This window comes from Hemitrygon akajei, unplaced genomic scaffold (genome assembly GCF_048418815.1).
Source record: "Hemitrygon akajei unplaced genomic scaffold, sHemAka1.3 Scf000048, whole genome shotgun sequence".
NCBI classification, from domain to species: domain Eukaryota; kingdom Metazoa; phylum Chordata; class Chondrichthyes; order Myliobatiformes; family Dasyatidae; genus Hemitrygon; species Hemitrygon akajei.
The window spans coordinates 732,495-756,216 of NW_027331934.1; the positions used below are offsets into that span (position 1 = coordinate 732,495).

At 45.1% G+C, this 23,722-nt stretch overlaps 2 protein-coding genes across 5 annotated transcripts in view; both read left to right on the forward strand.

Moving 5' to 3' along the window:
* Nucleotides 1–23,722, forward strand: part of LOC140720923 (uncharacterized) — a 443,642-nt gene that overhangs the window by 48,791 nt on the left and 371,129 nt on the right. The gene's annotated exons all lie outside the window — the stretch shown is intronic.
* Nucleotides 5,075–23,722, forward strand: part of LOC140720926 (NACHT, LRR and PYD domains-containing protein 3-like) — a 72,051-nt gene continuing 53,403 nt past the window's right edge. For 3 of the 4 annotated variants that reach the window (XM_073035777.1, XM_073035778.1, XM_073035775.1), the window contains exons 1-2: nucleotides 5,075–5,207; nucleotides 8,781–8,957. The gene's annotated coding sequence lies outside the window, so the exon portion shown is untranslated. The remainder of the gene's footprint in view (nucleotides 5,208–8,780; nucleotides 8,958–23,722) is intronic. The other variant, XM_073035779.1, reaches the window with a different exon arrangement.

Consider the following 23,722-nt stretch of genomic DNA (forward strand, 5'->3'; position numbering starts at 1 on the left):
AGGAAGGTTTGGCTGCTGTAGCGTTACATCTCTCTCTCTCTCTCTCCTCTCTCTCTCTCTCTCTCCTCTCCTCTCTCTCACTCTCGCTCTCTCTCTCTCTCTCTCTCTCTCTCTCTCTCTCTCCTCTCTCTCTCTCTCTCTCTCTCTCCTCTCTCTCTCTCTCTCTCCTATCTCTCTCCAATGATTACAATACAACAACTATACTACATCAGCACTCATGAACTGAACTGAATTTTATACTTTTCAATGACAATTCTTTACCCTCTAGACATCGATAGAGCTTGTTTATTATTGCTTATTATTATTCCTACACTTTAGGTTTATTACTGCTAACTTGTTTATATGTATATTGGCATTTTTGAAATGGTTTTGCTTGATTTTTTATTAATACAACCCTTTAGTTTGGGACCACCAGACTCCCAATGGATTCTTCTTTCTCTGCTGTTTAAACACCCCAGTTACGGGGTACGTAACAAATCTCCTATCCCATAGAGTGGTGACTAGTGCAGACCTGTCATCTCAGGAGAGCAAGAGGGGAACGGCAGGGATATAATTTCATATACTGATATGGAAAACAGAAACATGGGCAGAGACAAAATGGGCTGAGTGGCCTCTCTCCAGTGAGACCAACTGGGGAATTTGATACAGAATTGATTTATCTTTCTTTCACAGATCCACAATATTAAACACCAGTCTAAGTTTAAGGCTAACATCAGCAGAACAGACTCCTCCAATTGCTCAGTGACCAGGGTTCAGTCCTGGTGCGATGAGCAGCCCGCAAGAACTGCAGAATTTGACAGTAACCAGTCCCTCATGAACCTGCAGCTGCCTTCAGTCACCGTGATGGTGAAGACATTTAACACGGAGCTGATTCGAACTTCCTCCCTGATGTGAAGTTTCTGGTGTTGCCGCAGCTGGATGATTGAGCAAAACTCTTTGCTCACTGCCGGACAGAAATGTGCCTCTATTTATTGTGAACTCACCGGAGCATCACAAGGTGAGTTAACTGAATGAGTCTCTTCACACACACTTCCCAGTCCGAAGGCTGTTGGAGCATCTGCGATGAATGACGTCAAACACTGCTATTAACGTCATGGCAATGTATTAAGTCAGATCACGGACATGGACACGTGTTCGTTCCCTCCTTGTAGCGGGTGGGGCGCTGTGTTCTCTAGCATCTACAGCTCAAAACAAGTTGGAGGAACAAGACTTCATCTTCTAACTGGCCACAGTTCCGGCATCAGGCACAATATCAACTCTCTGCTTCCCTCTCTGTATCAAAATGGATCATTCCTCCCCTTCATCAGTCTGTGACTTGGCTCAGTTTGTCTGTCTCCTTCGCATTCTGAGCATGCGCCACACACCTACTGCGATCACATTTTATTTACACGGCTGTGACTGGAGACTTCTGATTATTATGTCCCCTCCCGGCATTTGACGGTGGTAAACTCAGAGTCAGCAATGGTATTGAACATCGGGAGTAGGTGATTAGGCTTTTTCGTTGGAGATCGATAAACCGGCCGGGAGCGTGTGGCTGGATGAGTGGGTCGTTTTCCAGACTGGAAGGAGGTAGCGTTTGGAGTACCCCAGAGATCAGTCCTGACTACAGTTGTTCACAGTTTAATGTCCAGGCGGAGGCAGCGAGATGTGAGATGCTCCAGTCTGCTGGTGACGCAGAAAGAGTGGAGTTGGGGGAGGGGAGGCTATTCACATGCAATTTCGTAGCTTTGCAATCTGTACATAGGGCACTGTGGGGCTGCAGTGGCGGGTTCCAATCTGCTAATTAGATGTGCTGACGCACTACATTGATCGGCCGAATCCCAAATAATAACGAGGCAGCGTATAGAGAAGAAGTCATCACCCCCGACATACGTTGAGTTTTTTTTTCGCCAAGAAACAAAGAAAGAGCATGAAAGTCGTTCAGAGAGAAAAATCAAACTCCTACCCCCAACCCCAGCTTAAAAAAGAACGGTATCCCGATCATCAATCCACAACTCGCCTCCCCCCCGCACAAAAGGGAACAATAACATCGAGACCCCCCAAAGGAAACAACCCTATCCCGCACAACTGCGGAGGGAGCCGGTGTCACCAGTGTAGAGGCGACCGCATCGGGAGGCAGCGGACACAACGGGCGACCCCGGAAGATTGACAGGTGAAGTGTCGCCTCACCTGGAAGGATGTTTGGACAACGGAGAGAGTTCGACCGTCCGGCCCTTTCACTGTGACACCCTGAACTCCACATCAGATACGTCCAAACGAATCTGGGCGAACTTTAACGACCAATAAATATAATTCCTCTCAGCGATCAGCTGTCTGAGTGATTCCCTGACTCTGAGAGGAAGGGGTGTCCTATGGTCCACCACTGTCAGGGGTGTTGAGTTTACCAGGAGACAAAGACTGCAGGGTCCGAGAGGTTTTCTGTTGACTATACACTGTGTGTGGACCCTGGCTGGCAATTCTGGTGTTGTGACCCCGAATCGAGACAAACACCAACACTGCCCACTCCACCGACAACACGGCACAGCCGGACACATAACAGGGGACTTTACATCCCACAACACTGGTTTCACTGATGAAACCCGTGATTAATGTTGTTGTCCCACCGAAAAGTCCATTAAGGTGCTTTTAAATGCCAGCGCTCTCCCACAGGTGACTTCACACATCTTCTCCCTCCCCACGCGCCTGACGTCACACATGGGCTCCCCACACCGGGATCTGCCCTCACCGTGCGCGGTGTCTTACGTCACCCACGCGCTGCTGTGCTCGAGCTTTATCGGTTTAACGCTGGGCTAATAATCACGTGACCCAACCCTCCCCACCCGCTGTCAACAGAGGATTCAGGAGCTGCGCTATTCCCTTGGTGCGAAGCGATGTCAATCACTGATTACAACCAGTCGCGGAGGCGGACAAGCCGAGTGGGCGTCTCCCCGCTCAAGCGCCGACCGCCTCCTCAGAGCGGAGAAAACCTCAAAGTAAATGTCCGCTTTCTGATTTTATTTCCATTTCCCTCCGAGGGAAGTTGGGGCGTTTGTGAAGCGTCTCCTGCGGCCGGAGTCTGATGTATCGCTGAGAGGTAGGAGGAGACCGCTCGGCCCGTCGGTTTGATGCCGGCTCCCCGGGGAGGGGGGATTTAACTGAAAGGATGAAGATGGTGAGAGAGGGGGCGGACAGGATGTTTGTCCCGATGGGGACAGGAGGGGCTCATCTGTGGAAATGTCTGAGCCCACGGTGGTGCCGAGACGGAGTGATTCACCACATTGGGGGCAAAACACCGGCAGACTGTTGGCCCTGCAAGCGGGGCCAATGGTCCGGGCCAAAGTGACAATTATTTGTGCTTTGTTGAGATTGTACCTGGAATATGGGTTAAAATCCCCGCTCCCCATACTTAACACGGGGTTATACAGACCAAAGGAACAAACTGCCGGAGGAACTCCAGTGGTTCGGCAGCATCTGTGGAGGGAAATGGACCCGTCAACATTTCGGGCCGAGACCCTCCCTCTGGACTGAGAGTGGACGGGAAATAGTCAGAGAAAAGAGGTGAGGGGTGGGGATGGGGCAAGAGCTGGGGGGAGAGAGAGAGGTGGGATCCAGGTGAGGGGGGAGGTGGGAAGGTGGAAATAGTGACCAAGGGTGGAGGTGAGTGGTTGGGGCAACACGGGGCTGCAGAAGATGGAAATTAATTCCATAGAGGATTACAAAGAGGTTAGAGAGTATTTGTATAGAGAATGCAATGAAGATTCACCCAAGCTGATCCCTGGGGTGGTGGGATCATCATATGAAGAAAGATCAAATGTGATAACCCTTTCATTTAGAGAATCGAGGACTGAGAGGTGAACATTGAAATGCACAACATCATTACTGGTTGAACCAGGGATCCCAGTCTCTGAAAAAGGGGGTGGACTGTCCGGGACTGAGATTGATAGATAGATAGATAGATAGATAGATAGATAGATAGATAGATAGATACTTTATTCATCCCCATGGGGAAATTCAACATTTTTTTTCCAATGTCCCCATACACTTGTTGTAGCAAAACTAATTACATACAATAATTAACACAGTAAAAAGCATTAATAATAGCTTTTAAAAAGTTCTTAAGTCCTGGCGGTAGAATTGTAAAGCCTAATGGCATTGGGGAGTATTGAACCTCTTCATCCTGTCTGAGGAGCATTGCATCGATAGTAACCTGTCGCTGAAACTGCTTCTCTGTCTCTGGATGGTGCTATGTAGAGGATGTTCAGGGTTTTCCATAATTGACCGTAGCCTACTCAGCGCCCTTCGCTCAGCTACCGATGTTAAACTCTCCAGTACTTTGCCCACGACAGAGCCCGCCTTCCTTACCAGCTTATTAAGACGTGAGGCGTCCCTCTTCTTAATTACCGGTTGAACCAGGGATCCCAGTCTCTGAAACAGGGTGGACTGTCCGGGACTGTGTTGAGGGGAAATGTCTTCACTCCGAGGGTGATGAATGTCTGTAAATCCCCCACCACAGAGGCGGTGAAGACTCAGTGATCGTCCTCACATAAAACAGCAGGCCGGCAGATGTGTGGGAGAGTGAAGGTATCGAGGAAATGAGGATCGACCAGAAACATGTGGCTGGAGATGGGAGAGCAGCCGCCAACTTGCTGATGGTTAGAGGGGCTGAATGTCCTCCTCCAGCTGTTTCTCACTTAATGTTTCAGTGTTCCAGTCCAGTGAGGCCAGAGGATGTGAATAGAAATTAGTGTTTGTAACATAGATTTCTTTAAATGAAACCAGAACAATTCTGTTTTGGGTCTGAATTGTTTGTCGGACCGGGATGGGAATCGAACCCGTACCGCGACCCGGGGAGTGGAGGATCGGACGGGGAGATACATAAGGGAAATGCAAAACATATCTGGTGTAAATATGAAATAATGTTTTGAAATGCGGCGGTGGGGCGATGAGCGGAGTCACCGGGTCCACGTGGGAAACACTCCACCGTCACGTGATACCCTTTCGCCGCGGATCTGCAGCTTCAGCAGATCGTAGCCGAGGCCCCGCCCACTGCTGTGATGACGTCCTGACGACATCGCGCATGCTCAGTGCTGGATGGGCGGTGTTGTTTTTCATTCTTTGTTGAAGCGGGTTGGCGGTGGGATCGTCAGCGGGTCCGGGTCCCTGCCCCGTCGGGCGGGGAGCCGGAGACGGATTATTTTCTGCGGAGCGACAACAATGACTTTCCATTGGTGAGTGTTGATGCCGGTCCCGAGGTTTAACTTTCCCGAACTCAAACAAGAGAAAATCTGCAGATGTTGGAAATGCGAGCAACGCGCTCAAAATGCTGGAGGAACTCAGCAGGCCGGGGAGAATCCAGGAAGAGAGTACAGTCGGCATTACCGGCCGAAACCCTTCGGCAGGACTGGAGAATAAAAGGTGGGGGTGGGGAGGGAGAGAGAAAGACAAGGTGATCGGTGAAACCTGAAGGGGGAGGGGATGAACTTTCCCGAACTGGCGGCCTCGCCTCGCTTCCTTCACAGAATCTGCCGGGGTCGGTCCGGGTTGTGAGACCTTCACACCGAACCGTCTGAGATGAGCCGCCGCTCAGCCCCTGGTGTTCTGGTCCTATTAGCAGGATGAAGTAAAACATGTTTCTATCTTGTTACTGACAGAGAATCGTATAATTTGTGTTCCGTGTGTTATCTGAATGTACTTGCCTGTGATGCTGTCACAAGTCAGTGTTTCTCTGTACCTGTACCTTCCCGTACTTGTGCACTTGGGCAATAAATTCAACAGGACCTGAGAAATCTCAGTGAGATTTGATTAGTGATGATCATCTTGGCAGCTCGGTAGGTCGAATGTATGAGACAGTACACTGTTAAATGCAAAACCCTGAACAGTGTTGATGATCAGAGGGATCATAGACTCCAAGTTCATCGCTCCCTGAAAGAGACTGCACAGATTGATCGGGTCGATAAGAAGGCAAATGACATGGTTGTCTTTATCAGTTGAAGCATTGAGTTCAAAAGTCGGGAAGTTGTGTTGCAGCTTTGAAAAACTTGTTAGCCCACATCTGGAGTGTTTCATACAGTTCTGGTCGCCCCCATTCTCGGAAGGATGTCGGGGCTTTGGACGGGGCGCAGAAGAGGTTTACCAGAATATTGCAGAGATTAGAGGGCATGAGCTATAACGAGAGGCTGGACAAACTTGTGTTGTTTTCTCCAGAGCGGCATAGGCTGGGGTGAGACTGGATGGACGTTTATAAGATTATGAGAGACGTCGATATAGTGGATAGACAATATCTTTTTCCCGGGGTTGAAATGTTTGAGATAAGAGGCCGTGCATTTAAGGTGCGAGGGGATAGCTTAAAGGGGATGTGAGTGGGGAGTTTGTTTTTCCCCACGGAGTCTGGTGGGTCACTGGAATTTGCTCCCTAGGGAGACCCGTCACCCTGTTACGGAATGATCACTCTGCACAGCCCCCGGTGTTTAATTTTTTGCCCCGTTCGTTGTTGAAGTGGATCGTCTGCGGGATGGGTAGCCGGGGGAGAGATCGGTGAGGACTGAGACCAGTGTCGAGTCGGGAGGTCTGATGTTGAGTCCCGTTAACTTCCCCGAAATGCCGGCCTCACTGAGTTGTTTCTGAAATCGGTGTTTGTTACCTGGAACTACCGGAGGATTTACTGAATACAGCACCAGGTAGGGTAAAGCTAATCACTACAGTTTTAGTTTCAGTGTTACCAAATGGCCGTTGTGTTAATGTTTGTCAGACGGAGACTCTCAGAGTTTAAAGCTGAGTCTGTTATTTCCTGTTTTGGTCACGTTTGGAGAGTTAATTTCCCTGTTGCCAGGAACAGCCACAGGATCTGCAGGGAGTGGATCAAATTTTTCGCTCTCTGGTCACTTCCCCTCATTGAGAGTCAGTGGCCTCGGGAGCAGATGGAACAGACTGATAGTGGGGTGGGGAGGATGTTGTGAGCATTCACTGTATCGACTGTATTAACCCTGTGTTGGAATGAAGAGAAAACTAATGAATGTGGGACTTACATTTGTGCAACTTTGTTCAGGCCGTCACAAACAACTTGTAATCAGTCAATAGTTGTGCATCAGTGAAAGTAAAAAGAGAAAATGCTGGAACCGTTCAGCAGATCGGGCAGCATCAGTTCTGATACTGAGTCTCCCACAGTTTCTCTTTCCACAGATCCAGTCTGATGTACCGAGTTTCCAGCATTTAATTTCAATTTGAAATGAAAAGCCTGTTATTCCTGTTAGCCCACAGGAAATGTGACGGCCAGTTGTGCTGAGGAAGATCACATCTAACAATGAGATAATGATAAAATGTGTTCAGTTTAGCTGCTGGAGACGAAGCAAAATATATCACCAGTACCAGGTGACCCATGCCCAGGTTTTCCAGCCTGATTATTGGCCCAGTCAGAGGATCATCAGGTTATTGTTCTGCCATAGGTTGATGTAAGAGTGTTAGTTTTTGAACTCTGAATGTCCAAGACACTGCAGTGTGTTACTGGCAACAAAGAGTCCTGGGAATATTGGTGCCTGGGCTATTATCCTGGGATGTTGATTCTGGACATATGGAACTGTCGGTATTTGTGATTTGGCCCAGGTCAATACTTATACTGATGGGACTAGATTTCCTCCTTCCACGGTGAATCAGAAGTTTGGGGCAGCTGGACACTGTTGTGTGGAAATCTCAGATTACACCACTTGCTGTGAGACGTGTAGACGATGTGTGAGGTTTCCAGGGTTGGTAAGTGATAGTTCAGTTGTGTGACCCTGTGAGTTTGGGTACTGGGACATCACAGATTTTGACCCAGATAAAATGAATCTGGGGATCAAGCTGTTCAGGCTTATGAGGTATTGAACCAGTATTTCTGGTCTGGGATCAGAGGTCTGTTTCTGCAGTTCCTTTAGAAGCAATGACTGATATTCTGTGCTGTAATGTCCTATGGTTCTATCAGTGGGACAAGGCAAAAAAAAATGGTTCAGCACAGCCAAGAAGGGCCAAAAGGCCTGTTTCTGTGTTGTAATGTTGCATGGTTCTATGGAGAGAATGAGTTCCCATTCCATGCCTCACAGGGAGAGGTGGTCCTTAAATGTTTGCAGCAGTAGAATTGAAACCAGGGGATTCAGTGTTCAAACCATGTTTAGAATTTCCCCCTCACTATCACCTACGTGTTAGGCAATGGTTCTGGGCCTGTGCTCTAAGGAGTTCAGAGGGGCGATAGTGGTGGAGGGGGGCAGGGCTGGGAATCTATGGTTAAGTAAACTTCCCAGATGCTGAAAAGCCTGGATACAGTGGACATGGAGAGGATGCTTCCATTAGGTGGAGAGTCTGGGATCTGAGAGCACAGTCTGAAAATAAAGATACTTCTGTTTAAAACTTTTCAGACAAAGGGTGGTCAGTCTGTGGAATTTGTTGCCACAGAGGTTGGTTGAGGCTGCCACTTGGGTATATTTATGGCAGAGGTTAATATATTTTTGTTTGCTAAGTAGCTTCAGGGTTACAGGAGAAAGGCAGGAATATGGTGTTGGAATGAAAATCAGCCGTGGTTGAGTGGTGGAGCAGACTCGATGGACCAAATCACCTAATTCTGTTCTTGCAGTTGATATCCCACCATGACTGAATGATGGCTCCTTCTTATCCTATATCAGGTTTTGTGACGTATGAGGTACAATTACAGATGTGTTCATCATATTTGTCTCCAACATTTAAATTTCAGTGAGTTTTGTTTTTTGGTACATTAAGCAGAAATGTTTTGTTCTCCTTTGTATTGTTAACGTGCTTCATTATCTCTCTGGTTAAAGTTAGACCTGCGGACCTGCAGTGAGAAATTTATTGGAAGAAAAACCCACAATTGGAAGCAAACCACGACTGAAGACGAGGGAACAGCAACAAGTGAACCAGCCCGAGGACTGAGAGCACCAACTGGAGAGAACCCGTCTGACTCAGAGTTTCCTTTCATTCAGTCAGGAGAAAGCTTGGTGAGTCTCATTTACTCAAACACTGATCCTTTAGATATTACATCCCTGTACACAAGAAGGTACCATATAGTTGGAGTGAGACTGAATCTGCCCAGATGTACCAGTTGTGCCTCTGTCAGACCCAGATTTGTTATGTGCTGCCAGTTTCCCAGCTCTTTAAAGTCCCTGACAGTGTTTGCTCATTTCAAGCTTTTGCATTTCATGAAGTAGCTTTCGCTCAGTTCCCATGTTTCCGTGCTTGTCCGTGTTACATCATAATCATCTCACAATCGGTTGATGATTCCTCCCCTTATAAGATGCCCCAAGTGGTCGTGCTGTAGCAATGGCAGAAATACGGAATTACCATGAACCATAGCAACATGCCGTTCATTCCTCTAGCTGTTGCAAGCTGCAGTAATATAGAACAAAGAAAATATGCAGCACATTACAGGCCCTCAGTAATGCGCGGGCCACATAACCTACTCTAGAAGCTGGGTAGAATTTACCTACCACATAGCCCTCTCTTTGTCAAAGCTTCATGTACCTATCTAAGCGTTTCCTAAAAGACCCTATTGTATCTGCCTCTACCTCCTGTGCTGGCAGTGCATTCCATGCACCAAATGAAGACTTGCCTCTGACATCCCCCTTGTGCCCACTTCCAAGAACCTTAAAATTATGCCCCCTCATGTTAGCCATTTCAGTCCTGGGGGGGAAAAAAGCTTCTGACTATCCACACAATCAATGCCTCTCATTATCTTGTACACCTCAATCAGGTTACCTTTCATCCTCCGTTGCTCCAAGGAGAAAAGGCCGAGTTCACTCAACTTATTCACATAAGGCATGCTCTCCAATCCAGGCAACGTCCTTGTGAATCACTTCTGCACTCTCTCTATAGCATCCACATCCTTCCTGTAATGACGTGACCAGAGCTGAACACAGTACTCCAAGTGCAGTCTAACAAAGTCTTACATATTTGTAACATTACTCTCTGCTTTTGAATTCAATTCCATAGTTGATGAATGCTACACACTATACACCTTCTTAACAACGCTGTCAATCTGCGCATTGGTTTCAAATATCCTCTGGACATGGGACCCAAGATCTCATTGATCCTCCAGACTACCAAAAAGTCTTACCATTAATCCTGTCTGCAAATTGGTCCTACCGAAAAGAATCAGTTCACACTTACCTGGGTGGGACAATCTGCCACTTCTCAGCCCAGTTCTGCCCTTGCCGTTGAGTACATCATTGTGCAAGCCTCTGCTGAAAACAAACCCTCTTGAAGCAACATGTACCAGCACCACATTTCCTACAGTCCACACCAGCAAACGGCAAACAATAATTTATACTTGCATACGCCAGGCCTCATCAAGTTATTTTTTACCAATTAAACTGTCAGAGTACCTATAGACCTCTAATTAAGCAGAACTAGGAAGTTATGTTTCCTTTTTAACCTGGACAAAAGGGACGGGTTATACCCAAAATGTACCACTGTCCTTTTAGGCATATCCGCTGGAGCTGCTGAACAGGGTTGAACTCGGTTGTTTGGAGGGTGTGAGCCAGATTGTTAGGTCAGATGATGGAGCATTTGATATAAAGTGGATGAGCTTAGAGCATGGATCTGTACTTGGAGATATGATGTTGTGGCCATTACAGAGTTTTGGATGGCCCAGGGGCAGGAATAGTTACTTTGTGTGCCAGGCTTTAGATGTTTCAGAAAGGACAGGAAGGGAGTCAAAAGAGGTGCGGGCATGGCACTGCTGTTCAGAGATAGTGTCATGGCTGTGTAACTCTCACTTCGGCTAGCAGCTTAATATGGGGGATGATAGCCCCTGGCCCAGCCAAACTTCAGAGATTTCATTTGGGTGGATGCATATGTCCCCTCATACAAATCAGTACAATGAAATAATGAACAGCAGACAATATGCGATTAAACGACTGAGTTTTATAATTCTTAATTTGACTATATGGTTTGTAAAGAAAACAAAAAAAAAAGAAAAAAAGGCCCATTCTCATTGAACAGACTAATGTGCAAAAGCTGTAGCTCACCAATAAGGCCGTTTGTCCATCATCGATCTCCTCCGATCGTCGCTGATATAAGTGTGAGGTGGTTCATTTGGTAGGTCAAGTATGATGCCAGAATATAGTATTAATGATAAGAGTCTTTGCAGTATGGAGGGTCAGAGGGATCTTGTGGTCCAAATCCATAGGACACTCTAAACTGCTGCGCAGGTTGATGCTGTTGTTAAGAAGTGTCACATACCCCGTGACTGGGTTAAAGAACCAGCAGAAATGGAGAACGCACTGGAGTCTGGTATTGCTATAAACTAATAGTGTTTATTAGTAACTAAGCAATACAGTAATATAAATGCAAACATATCAAACAGGTTAGCAATGATATATATATATATAAATAGGAATAAAACTAGGCTCTTTCAAACCCAGGGGTAAATGGGTACAGTCTTACGATGATGAAGAGAGTTCAGTTCAGTTTGAGGTAATTAGTTGAGTAACGTTGGGGAGAGAGAGAGGTGGGAGGTGAGCTGATGCCGCCGATCTTCCTGTTGTCTTCCGAAATCCTGTTGTAGTCACCGACTATGACCATAACACGTATGACCGTTCTTCAGTGGTGGAATTATCAGCCAGGCAAGGATGGACACACAAATAATTCCCCATCGGTCGCACATTTTCACACTGTGAGCCACTGATTGATTTCCCCGAATCGATCCTCCAAAACCCCACCTTCCTGTGGGTGCAACAAAGCTCATTCAGTGTCTGAAACTCCGTGTCTCGTGGCGTGTCTCGGTGTAACAGCGGACCTGGTTTTTATCTCCACATGTTGGACACCAGCTGTCCATCAACCTGCTCCGCCCTCCCCTCTCTCTGCAGGAACTTTTACAAGCAGACAAGGGTCCTTGTGGAAAGATAAACATTTTGCAGAGAAACCATAACATCAATCTTTCGAGCAGTTTCTGTCTCTCTCATTGCATTGGACACCTCCCTCTCTCTCTTTGTAACAGCTCAAATGGTGTGCAAAAGCCAGTCTCATTCTCCTGACATTTTAAAGTGATTGTTGACAGAAAATATGAACCCTAGGGGTATGTAACACCAACTTCCTTTTAAGGAAATTTTTACGAATGAAAAATTTATAGTTTAACTGTACATTACAGAATATAAAGCAATGTGTGTCAAGTCAAGTCACTTTTATTGTCATTTCGACCATAACTACTGGAACAGTACATAGTAAAAATGAGACAATGTTTTTCAGGACCCTGGTGTTACATGACACAGTACAAACACTCGATGAACTACGTAACAGAAACAACACAAAGAAAGCTACACTAGACTACAGACCTACCCAGGACTGCATAAAGTGCACAAAAACAGTGCAGGCATTACAATAAATAATAAGCAGGACAATGGGGCAAGGTGTCAGTCCAGGCTCTGGGTATTGAGGAGTCTGATAGCTTGGGGAAGAAACTGTTACATAGTCTGGTAGTGAGAGCCCAAATGCTTTGGAGCCTTTTCCCAGACGGTAGGAGGGTGAAGAGTTTGTATGAGGGGTGTGGGGTCCTTCATAATGCTGTTTCCTTTGCAAATGCAGCGTGTAGTGTAAATGTCTGTGATGGCGGGAAGAGAGACCCTGATGATCTTCTCAGCTGACCTCGCTATCCGCTGCAGGGTCTTGCGATCCGAGGTGGTGCAATTCCCAAACCAGGCAGTGATGCAGCTGCTCAGGATGCTCTCAATACAACCCCTGCAGAATGTGATGACGATAGTGGGTGGGAGATGGACTTTCCTCAGCCTTTGCAGAAAGTAGAGACGTTGCTGAGCATTCTTTGCTATGGAGCTGGTGCTGAGGGACCAGGTGAGATTCTCCGCCAGGTGAACACCAAGAAATTTGGTGCTCTTTACGATCTCTACCGAGGAGCTGTCGATGTTCAGTGGGGATTGGTTGCTCCGTGCTTTCTTGAAGTCAAAAACCATCTACTGTTTTGTTCACATTAAGAGACAGGTTGTTGGCTCTACACCAGTCCGTTAGCCGCTGCACCTCCTCTCTGAAAGCTGACTCATCATTCTTGTTGATGAGACCCACCACGGTTGTGTCATCGGTGAACTTGATGATGTGGTTCGAGCTGTGTGTTGCAGCGAAGTCGTGGGTCAGCAGAGTGAACAGCAGTGGACTGAGCACACAGCCCTGGGGAGCCCCCGTGATCAGTGTGATGGTGTTGGAGATGCTGCTCCCAATCCGGACTGACTGAGGTCTCCCAGTCAGGAAGTCTAGGATCCAGTTGCAGAGGAATGTGTTCAGATGCAGTAGGCTTCAGCTTTCCAATCAGTTTCTGAGGGATGAAGTCTATGTTTCTGAAGTTCTGAACTGAAGTCTATGAACAGCATCCATACTTGTGTGTCTTTTTTGTCCAGGTGGGTTAGGGCCAGGTGAAGGGTGGTGGCAATGGCAGCATCTGTTGAGCGGTTGGGACAGTACGCAAACTGCAGGGGGTCCAGTGAGGGGGGCAGCAGGGTCTTGATATGCCTCATGACGAGCCTCTCGAAACACTTCATGATGATGGATATATGCGCAATGGGACGGTAGTCATTTAGGCAGGACACTGAAGACTTCTTCGGCACGGGGATGATGGTGGCAGCCTTGAAGCACGTTGGAACGGTGGCGTTGCTCAGGGAGATGTTGAAGATGTCAGTGAGAACATCTGCTAGCTGGTCTGCACATCCTCTGAGCACTCTACCAGGGATGTTGTCTGGTCCAGCAGCCTTCCAGGTGTTGACCCTGCACAGGGTTCTTCTCACATCGGCCACGGAGAGACACAGCACCTGGTCATTTGTAGGAGGGGTGGACTTCCTCGCCGCCATGTCATTTTCCACCTTAAACCGGGCGTAGAAGTTATTCAGCACATCTGGGAGGGAGACATCACCTGCACAGTCAGTTGATTTTGTCGTATAGTTGGTGATGTCCTGGATGCCCTTCCACATGCGCCGCGGGTCGCCGCTGTCCTGGAAGTGGCTGTGGATTTGCTGGGCGTGTGCACGCTTTGCCCCTCTGATGGCCCGGGACAGTTTGGCCCTTGCTGTTGTTAGAGCTGCCTTGTCATCTGCTCTGAAGGCGGAATCGCGGGACCTTAGCAGTGCACGCACCTCCGCAGTCATCCATGGATTCTGGTTAGTGTGAAAAGTGATGGTCTTGGACAGAGTAACACCATCAATGCACTTGCTGATGTAGCTGGTCACTGATACTGTGTACTCCTCTAAGTTGATAGAGTCACCATCGGTTGCAGCCTCCCTGAACATGTGCCAGTTAGTGTGCTCAAAGCAGTCTTGAAGAGCAGAGATGGCTCCTGCTGGCCAGGTTTTCACCTGCTTCTAAACTGGTCCGGAGCGCCTGACGAGCGGTCTGTATGCTGGGATTAGCATAACAGAGATGTGGTCTGAGTATCCGAGGTGGGGGCGGGGCTCTGCCCAGTACGCGTCGGGGATGATTGTGTAAACCAAGTCCAACACGTTCTCCCCTCTCATAGCAAAGTCCACATACTGATGGAATTTGGGGAGCACTGACTTAAGGTTCGCGTGGTTAAAATCACCGGCGACAATTAACAGTCCATCAGGGTGTGCATTCTGCCGTTCGCTAATAGCCCTGTACAGTTGACAGAGCACCTCCTTAGCATTAGCGCTGAGGGGAATGTCGACACCAAATATAAGAACAGAGGTGAATTCCCGTGGCGAATAAAATGGTCCGCATCTAACAGCCACAAACTGCACTAGCGATGAGCAGTGTCTGGAAACCAGCACAGAGTTCTTACACCATTCCATATTGATGTAGTTATCCATGTGATTATCATGTAGCACATCACAGAAGTGTATACAAATACTAATCACTATTTCACTTTTAAACTTAATATTCAAACAGTTAATCTACCATGATATTGTCTTTATCTTTCACATGCTTTGTTACAAAGAAAAGTCAAATTCCTGCAAAACCAGCTCCTGTTGTATTGAAAATGGAGTTTGATCACCCATTGTCGCTTGTCCACTTCACCACAGAACAAGTAACCATCACGTGATCAACGTGCCTACCGGCTCGGACAAGGCCGTCATGGACTCCCTGCACAGGTGCTAACTTCTCACTCATCATTCCCAAACTGAGCACATTCATTAAATTTCCAAACAAGTCATTCATTTTATCTCCAAGATCTTTAATTCTGTTAGTTTCCATAATAACACCTGCTGTTGGTCTCTCCAAATCACAAACTTTAACAACATCACCAAGTTGCTTATCTTTAAATTCCAAAATATAGTTTAACAAATCAGCATGTACTGTCTCAGCATCTGAGAGAGTTGTTTCTCTCAGCAAAGTCAAAGGTCTTGAATCCAAAACAGACTTCACATGTACTTTATTCAAAAGTCCAGGAGCAATACTTTTCCAAATATCTTCAATAATATTCACATCACCAGTTTTCAACTCATCACTAACACGAGAAGGCACAGTTTCAAGGTGTTTGGAAGCAGATACACTGGAGATTTCAGGGGTAGGTTTTTTATGCAGAGAGGGGTGAGTGTGTGGAATGGGCTGCCGGCGATGGTGGTGGAGACAGATACAATAGCGTCCTTTAAGTGACTCCTGGATATGTGCATGGAGCTTAACAATAGAGGAGTATGGGTAACCCTAGGTAATTTCTAATCTAAGTACAGGTTCAACACAGCTTTGTGGGTTGAAGGGCAGTATTTTCTATGTTTTTAAAGGGAGATGCAATGTTCAGAGGATCTGTGGAAGGATAGGCTGTGGACAGGGCATTGTGTTGTCAGTTAGTTTGGTTGAACTAAGCATACTTTCAGTTTTAAAATCAAGAATAACTTTAGAAAATGTTTCTGAACATAGAATTATGATGTTTTGACCATTACAGAGAATTGGCTGTTAGATGCTCCAAGGTTTATTGGTTTCAAAATACATTTGGATAGAACTGAAAGACAGACAAGTGAGATTACTAGTCAAGGATGGTATCACAACTACAGAATATGTGGATGTTGTAAAGGACGCTATAGTGGACATCATAGAGGGCCATTGACAGATTCGGTGTGGGTGATGGCCAGAAATAGGAAGGGGGCCATTACTCTCGGAGAATTCTATGGGCCTTCTCAGTGGCCACCGTGACAATGAGGAGCAGAAAGGTTTGCAGCTTTTGGAGAAGTGCAAATGTAACAGGGTTATTCTCAATTGTAATTTCAACTTTCCTAATACTGTTTCCCATTTACTCATTCCAAAATGCTGTATGTCCATGAGGAATTGCTGACATTGTATATGGGTGGGGAACTGGAGATGTCATACTGTACCTAGTAGTAGACAATGAAGGTGGTCAGTCAGATGGCAGATGTCTTGATGGTGACCACAACACCTCGGCTTTCATCATGTGTTTCCGCGTATCTGGGCTCCTAAAAAAAATTCTACACTTCACTTAATTCTCCCTGCAGAAGATCCAAACCAGCAACCCAGGCTGCCTAATAATTTCCACAGCATTAAAATGGGAAATCTTGTTTATTATTGTCATGTATAGAGGTTCAGTGTAAATTTTGTCTTGTGTACTAACACACCAATTCATTAAACTGTGCATTGAGGTGATACAAAGTAAAACAATAACAGTGTTACCAAGCATTATGGTTGCAGAGAAAGTGCAGTGCCGAAAGTGTCACATTACTTCAAGTAAAGTAGTGAGGTCAGGTGTCCATCTTATCAGTTTGCTCAGGACAGCAGAATGGAAACTATCCCTGAGCCTGGTGGTACATGGTTTCAGGTTTCTGTAGCTCCACCCTGATGGGGAACGGGTGAGAAGTAAGAATGTCCCAGGTTGTGGGGACCTTTGAGTACATGGCCTACTTTACTGAGGGAAGTGTAGACAGGGTCCATGGAGGGGAGGATGGTTTGTATGATGTGCTCAGCTCTGTCCACAGCTCCTTGCAGTCATGGGAAGGTGTGAAGTGTCTGGATGGGATACTTTCCATTGTGTGCAGATAACATTTGGTGAAGGGAGAAAGGAAAACGACAAATTTCCTGTTGTATCTTGGTCATTTTAGAATCTTTTATACAGTGGTGCCTACGGTTAATTCGGTATCTGTGGTTTACTGGAGGACCCTCAGTGATTGTCCTTGATCCCTTCTCCCAGCTGGTTCCATCTGCTCATCCCCAGCCACTTCATTCAACCCTTGTCCAGTCTGATCCCCTTCACCCACATCCACCCTCCCCGCTACGGAACCACTACTAACTGATCCCGCAATCCCAGCTCAGGCGCAAAACTAAAACCGGGGCTGCAAGACTGGAGAGCCTGGAGACTCTGGCTGTCCAGCAGAGCTTGGACCCAGACATTCCCCACTGCAGCCGACCGTAGATTTACACAAACCCCAGATCAGTCCCTTTCTCACCACCGCCCGAACATCTGGTCAGCACTGCGCCTGCGCTCTGCAGAAGGTTCACTGTGGCACCATCCGTGGCCGGAGGTCGCAAGGTCAGAGTGTTTGACTGTCTGGTTCTTTCACTGGGATGGCCCCGACCTCCACATCAACTCCATCCAAACCACCCTGGGGGAACCTTAATGACCAACAACTAGATAGATAGATAGATAGATAGATACTTTATTCATCCCCATGGGGAAATTCAACCTATCAGTGATCAGCTGTCTGATCACAGTAAGAGGAAGGAGTACCTGTGAGGTACACTGTAAGGTTAGCATCTGGAAAGACAATCGGCAATGATATTGTCCTTGGCTTTTATATGCGTTATCACAATATCATATTCTTGCAAAATCAGACACCAGTTTAACAATCTTCTGTTTTTGTCCTTTACCTGACTCAAACACTTAAGCGGATTATGATCAGTATAAACCACAAGTGGTTTCTGTGCAGGGCAAACACAGACATCAAAATGCTGCAAAGCCAAGATAAGTGACAACAACTCTTTTCTATGGTGGAATAACTACTTTGATGCTCATTGAATTTTCTCAAAAAGTAAGCTACAGGATGTTCAACATCATCATCATCTTTCTGTAATAACACTGCCCCGGCAGCTTCATCACTGGCATCCACAGCTATAGAAAATGGCTTTGTAAAGTCAGGTGCCCTGAGCACAGGTTAATGACATAAAAATGGCTTTCAATCGATCAAATACCTCCTGACAAGGCTCGGTCCAAACAAACTTTTCACCCTTCTTCAGGAGATTAGTCAGAGGGAGAGCGATAGCAGCAACGTTCTTGCTGAACTTACGATAATATCCATCCATTCCCAGAAACCTTCTAAGAGCCTTCTTAGCAGTCAGAATAGGAACTTGAGAAATTGCCTGGACTTTTGCCCGAACAACAGCCAACTTGCTTTGACTTACAACATAGCCAAGACAGGTCACAGTGGCATGGTCAAATTCACTCTTAGATAACTGTAAGGTTGTCCTGGGAAAGCCTGTCAAACAGCTTTTCTCCTGCAGAGATATGCTCTTCCCAAGTTTCATTCCCTGTAACTAAGTCATCAATATTGGCATCTGTGTGTTCTAACCCTGGAATTACAAAATCATTCTCTGGAATGTTCCTGGAGCATTTTTCCTTCCAAAAGGCAAAACATTGTATTCATACAACCCAGATGGTGTCACAAATGCAGAAATTTCTCTCCCTCTGTCCGTCAATGGAACACACCAATACCCTTTTAACAGATCTATCTTTGTAAGAAATTTAGCTTTTCCAACCTTATCGATGCAATCATCCACCCTAGGGATAGGATAGGCATCTGTTTTTGTTACTGCATTTGCCTTCCTATAATCAGTGCAAAATCTAACACTGCCATCAGGTTTGGGCACAATAACGCAGGGTGAGCTCCACTCTGATGCTGAAGGACTAATAATACCATGTTCCAGCATATATTCAATTCCTTGCTCAGCCAATTTACACTTTTCTACGTTCATGCGATATGGGTGTTGTTTAATCAGTTCGGCTTCACCAACATCTACATCATGTACTGCGACCGTGGTTTGCTTGGGAACATCGGGAAATAAATCTTTAAACTTCAGAATTAATTCCTTCAGCTGTTGTTGTTGCTTTGGCTGCTGATGAGCCAACTTGTTATCAATATTTTCTAGAACAACCGAGTTCATTAGCCTAACTGGGACCACGTTTGGCTTGTGAAAAGTCTCAGATAAGTCAATTGTTTCATTATCAGGGTTGCCAGATTCATATGTTTTGACAACAACACTCACAGATGGTGCCTGTTTGTCAAAATAAGGCTTTATCATATTTATGTGTACCACCTGTGTTAGTTTACGTCAGTCGGGTGTTTTGATAACATAATTCACATCATTTGAGAGACAATTTCATACAGTCCATTGAATTTCACCTGAAGTGGATTTGTCAATATTGGAGATAAGGCAAGCACCTAATCCCCCACCTGGTATTTTCTTTTCCAAGCTCGCTTATCAAACCAACACTTCATTTTGTTTTGAGAAATCTTGAAGTTTTGTCTCGCTAGACTACGGGCTTGGTGTAGTTTATTTTTGAACTTCAAAACATAGTCTAACAAGTTAACATGTACATCCCCATCAATCCACTGTTCCTTTAACAAGGTCAAAGGTCCTCTCACTCTGCGACCAAATACAAGTTCAAATGGAGTAAAGCACAGGGAGTCCTGTACCAACTTTCTTACTGTGAACAAATGCAAATATATTCCTTCATCCCATTCTTTCCATTTTCAACACAATATGTCTTATTCATTGTTTTGAGGGCAGAATGAAATCTTTCTAAAGACCCTTGTGATTCTGGATGGTACAAAGATGATGTAACTTGTTTAGCTCCCAGTTCATAAACTACCTGCTGGAATAACTAGATGTAAAGTTACTTCTGTGATCAGACTGGATTTCTTTAGGCAAACCAGATAAAGTAATAAACTTGGTGAAAACCTTCGCCACAGTTTTAGCTTTAATATTTCTGAGAGGTATTGCCTTTGGGAATCTTAATCTCATCATCTGAGAGAGCTCTTTCTTTTAAAGCTTCAATCTCAGGATCTCGGTTCTGTTCTGCTGTAAACTCCTTCCTAGACAGGGATAAGTCTATCTCATCAGACTTACTACCTGAATCCTGTTGAAACAATGAAGGCAGAAAAGTTCCTGACAAGTTATCATAACCTGAATCCCGATTTTGGCTATCATGGGTATCAGAATCATGCTGCACAGAACCGTCTGCGTCGGCAGACATTTTAGCCATACTTCGAGTTACTGCGCAGGAAGGATAAATGTTAACATCCATCTGTGGGTCATCAGTGGTTGGCTTAGTTGTCAACAGCACTGCAGGAACAACTTTACCATCTGCCAGGTCATTTCCTAACAGCAAAGTAACATCTTCCACCGGTAAACTGGAGCATAATCCAATCTTAACAGGTCCCGAAACCAACCCTGACTGTAAAGTTACCTTGTACAAAAGCACAGAAACCACACCGCCTCCCCCAATGCCTTTAATAAGATTTACCTTATCAGTGTTAGTCTCATCACCAAACTTTAGAACGCTGTCTAATGTAAGTGACTGAGAAGCCCCAGTAACTCAAAGAATTTTCACTGGTACCAGGGTTGACTCTTCATTAACTAATACAAACCCATCTGACATAAAATGACTGAATCCCTTCTTAACTCGGTCAGACCTCCCAGTCCTTATCTGAACCTCAGCAGAATGTCCAGAACCCAGTGGGTTTACAGGTGCTTCAACAGACTGAACACAGGCATTCGGGACTGCCTCCTTTTCCTTTTTCTTCTTCAGGATGGAACAATTAACCATCACATAACCAGCTTTCTTACAATAGTAACAAGTGAGACAAGAATATTTCTCCTTCAACTGTTTCCCTTCATCCTTACTCTTGTCACTAGTTCCAGCTTTAATTTCTGGTTTACCCTGGTTATCCCAGCTACTCTTTTGGAAGTTCTTATTCTGGGTAAATGTACCCTTATGAGTTAAAACAAACTCATCTGCTAATCTAGTAGACTCCTGCAAAGTGGCAGCATGCTTTTCATCTAAATGCGTCTTTATCTCATCAGGAATACACCTTTTGAATTCTTCAATTAAAACCAACTCTTTCAAGCTGTTAAAAATCATCATTTACATTTTTATATGTGCACCAGCGGCCAAAACACACAAACTTCTCATAATCAAATTCCATATAAATCTGGTTCACAGATTTCCTCAAATTTCTAAACTTTTGCCTGTATGATTCTGGGAAAAAACTCGTAAGCTTTGAGCACAGCCTGTTTCACTATGTCATAATTAGCTGCTTCATCAACTGTCAAAGCAGAATAGGCTTGCTGAGCCTTCCCGTTAATTACACTTTGTAAGAGAATAGGCCAACCCTCTTTTGGCCACTTTAAACTCTGATCAACCTTCTCAAAATGCTGAAAGTATTTATCAACCTCTGCCTTGTCAAATGGAGGGACCAATTTAACTTCCCGACTGGCCTCAAACTTACCACCAGAGTGTAATGTTAGACCCTTTTGTTGCAATCTCTCTATCTTTTCCAGCTCGAACTTTTTCTGCATTTCTGCTTCCTCCCTTTGTTTTTCTGTCTCTTCTCTCTTATTTTCTGCTTCTCTAGCCTCAAACTGCCTCTGCCTTTCCGCAGCCCCATCTTTAATTTTTCTCACTTCTACTGGAGCTCATGCTCACGAGGTTTACTTTCAGGAAACACCTCCAACTCCTCCACTTTAAACACACCCTCAGATACATCACATTCAGCTATTACACTCTGCATCTGTGCCCTCCTGATTGTGAATTTCACCTTAGCAAGTTTTAACCTTTTGGCAATACTCAACAACTCAATCCTGGCGTCCTCTAATGCCTCAGAGGTTGTTGCTTCCAGACATCTATCAGCATCCATTGCTGCTGATTTTCAACACACAAATAAATCAAAAGGGATTTCCCCAATGAAATCAATAATTAATGACTATGCCCCAAAATCTGTTCATATCCCGGACTCAGGCCCAATGTTGTTATGAATCGTAACACTTTAGAAACAAACCAGCAGCAATAGACTATACCTGGAGTCCGCTTTTGATGTTAAAACTATCTTTATTAGAATCTACTTATAATATAGTAACTTAAGCAAGATAAACAAAAGTTAACAGTGTTATGTATATATATATATATATATATATATATATATATATATATGTGTGTGTAATTATAACCCCCAAACTATTGAGCTCGGGGGAAACAAGACTTGGAGTCTTGAGATGGTAAAATATGAAATTTCAGTTCAACCACAGAATAGGTGATGAGAGGGAGATGTTTGTAATCCAGGGTAAATGTTGAGAGAAGGCAATTATGTCAAATTCCACAGGTTCCATGGTGGTAAAACGAGAGAACAGTCACTGTAGATTTTGTCTGTTGTTCCAAATCCACATACGAATTATCACCCAAAGTGACTTGTCACAAGAGGTATCATCTTTAAGTGAATTACCACATCACAGCCAGGCAAGGGTTAACGCATAAGTGGTCTTCACTGGATCCCCCAAATCAGATCCACTCCTATGGATCAAACGAGGTGACAACCACACATTCAATGTGCGCTGAATCAGTAATTAACCCACCCTTGTGAGCATAGGAAAGTTCCAAACAGTGACCCTTGGCCACTAGTTCCCTGGTTTCGACCCTTCCATTTTTCCGCCTTCGTCTCCGTCTGACTCTGAGTGTCTGTCCTCGGTTAAAACTAAACCAGCAGGGGTCTCCTGGTGGCGCTCATGGAGTGAAGTTTTAACCTGGCTTGGTTCGTTCCCTTTACTTTTATTACCTGTAGCTACCCTCATTTACCCTTTTTTTATACCTATACCAAGGTTTATGTATAGATATATTTTTGGACTTTGACTTTAATTTGTTGGAACTGAATACCAGATCACAAGAAGCAAAGAACCTAAAAGTCTCAGATCCTAATGAAAAAAGAGATGCTGACCCTAAACAATCTCAGCAATTCCGATAACTTTGGAAGCGATGTGGAAACTTACAGGTGAAAAACTTACTGAAGGATTTGCTGTGATTGAAGGAGTTTTAAAGACAGTCGAGGATCACTTAAACGTAAAGTTGAACTGCAGAAAGCAACAATCTCAGAACCCGATGAAGGTGCTCGGTAAAGAGACCGAAAGGTTGCAACTTTGGAACAAAATTGAGCTTCGATGTCTCAACAGCTGGATCATTATAAATTGAAAGTTACCAACCTTGAAAACCATTCTCGAAGACAGAATCTACTGATAATCGGTCTGCTGGAAGATGTTGAGGAAAATTATCCTATCAAGTTCTTTTCTCAATTCCTATTCGAGGTGTTTGGCAAAGAAGTTTTAGACGAACCTCCGTTAATCGACTGCGTTCATCGCTTGTTACATCTGAAATTGTATCATCCACTGCCAGTAATTCTTCATCTCCATTATGTTCATATCAAGGAACGTTTGATTCGCTTCGATCGACAGAAAGGCAAGTTTACATTTAAAGGTTTTCAATTCCACTTCATTTAAGATTATAGCCCTGAGGTTTTACAGGAACGAATGGCATTTAAACCTCTGATGTCAGAATTTTTTCGAATGGGTCACTTTTCCTCGCCAAAGTGAGGCTCGTCCTCTCTGATAACTCCCGTAGTCTTTTTAAGACATTAAAAGAAACTCAAAAATTTCTCGATCAGCAAATTTCCTCTGTTAAGGTCTAATTTGGGTTCCGTTTTTTTTTGGGGGGGGGGGTTTACTTAAATCGTTAAACAATCGGGTCAGTTAGAATGTAAGGGTT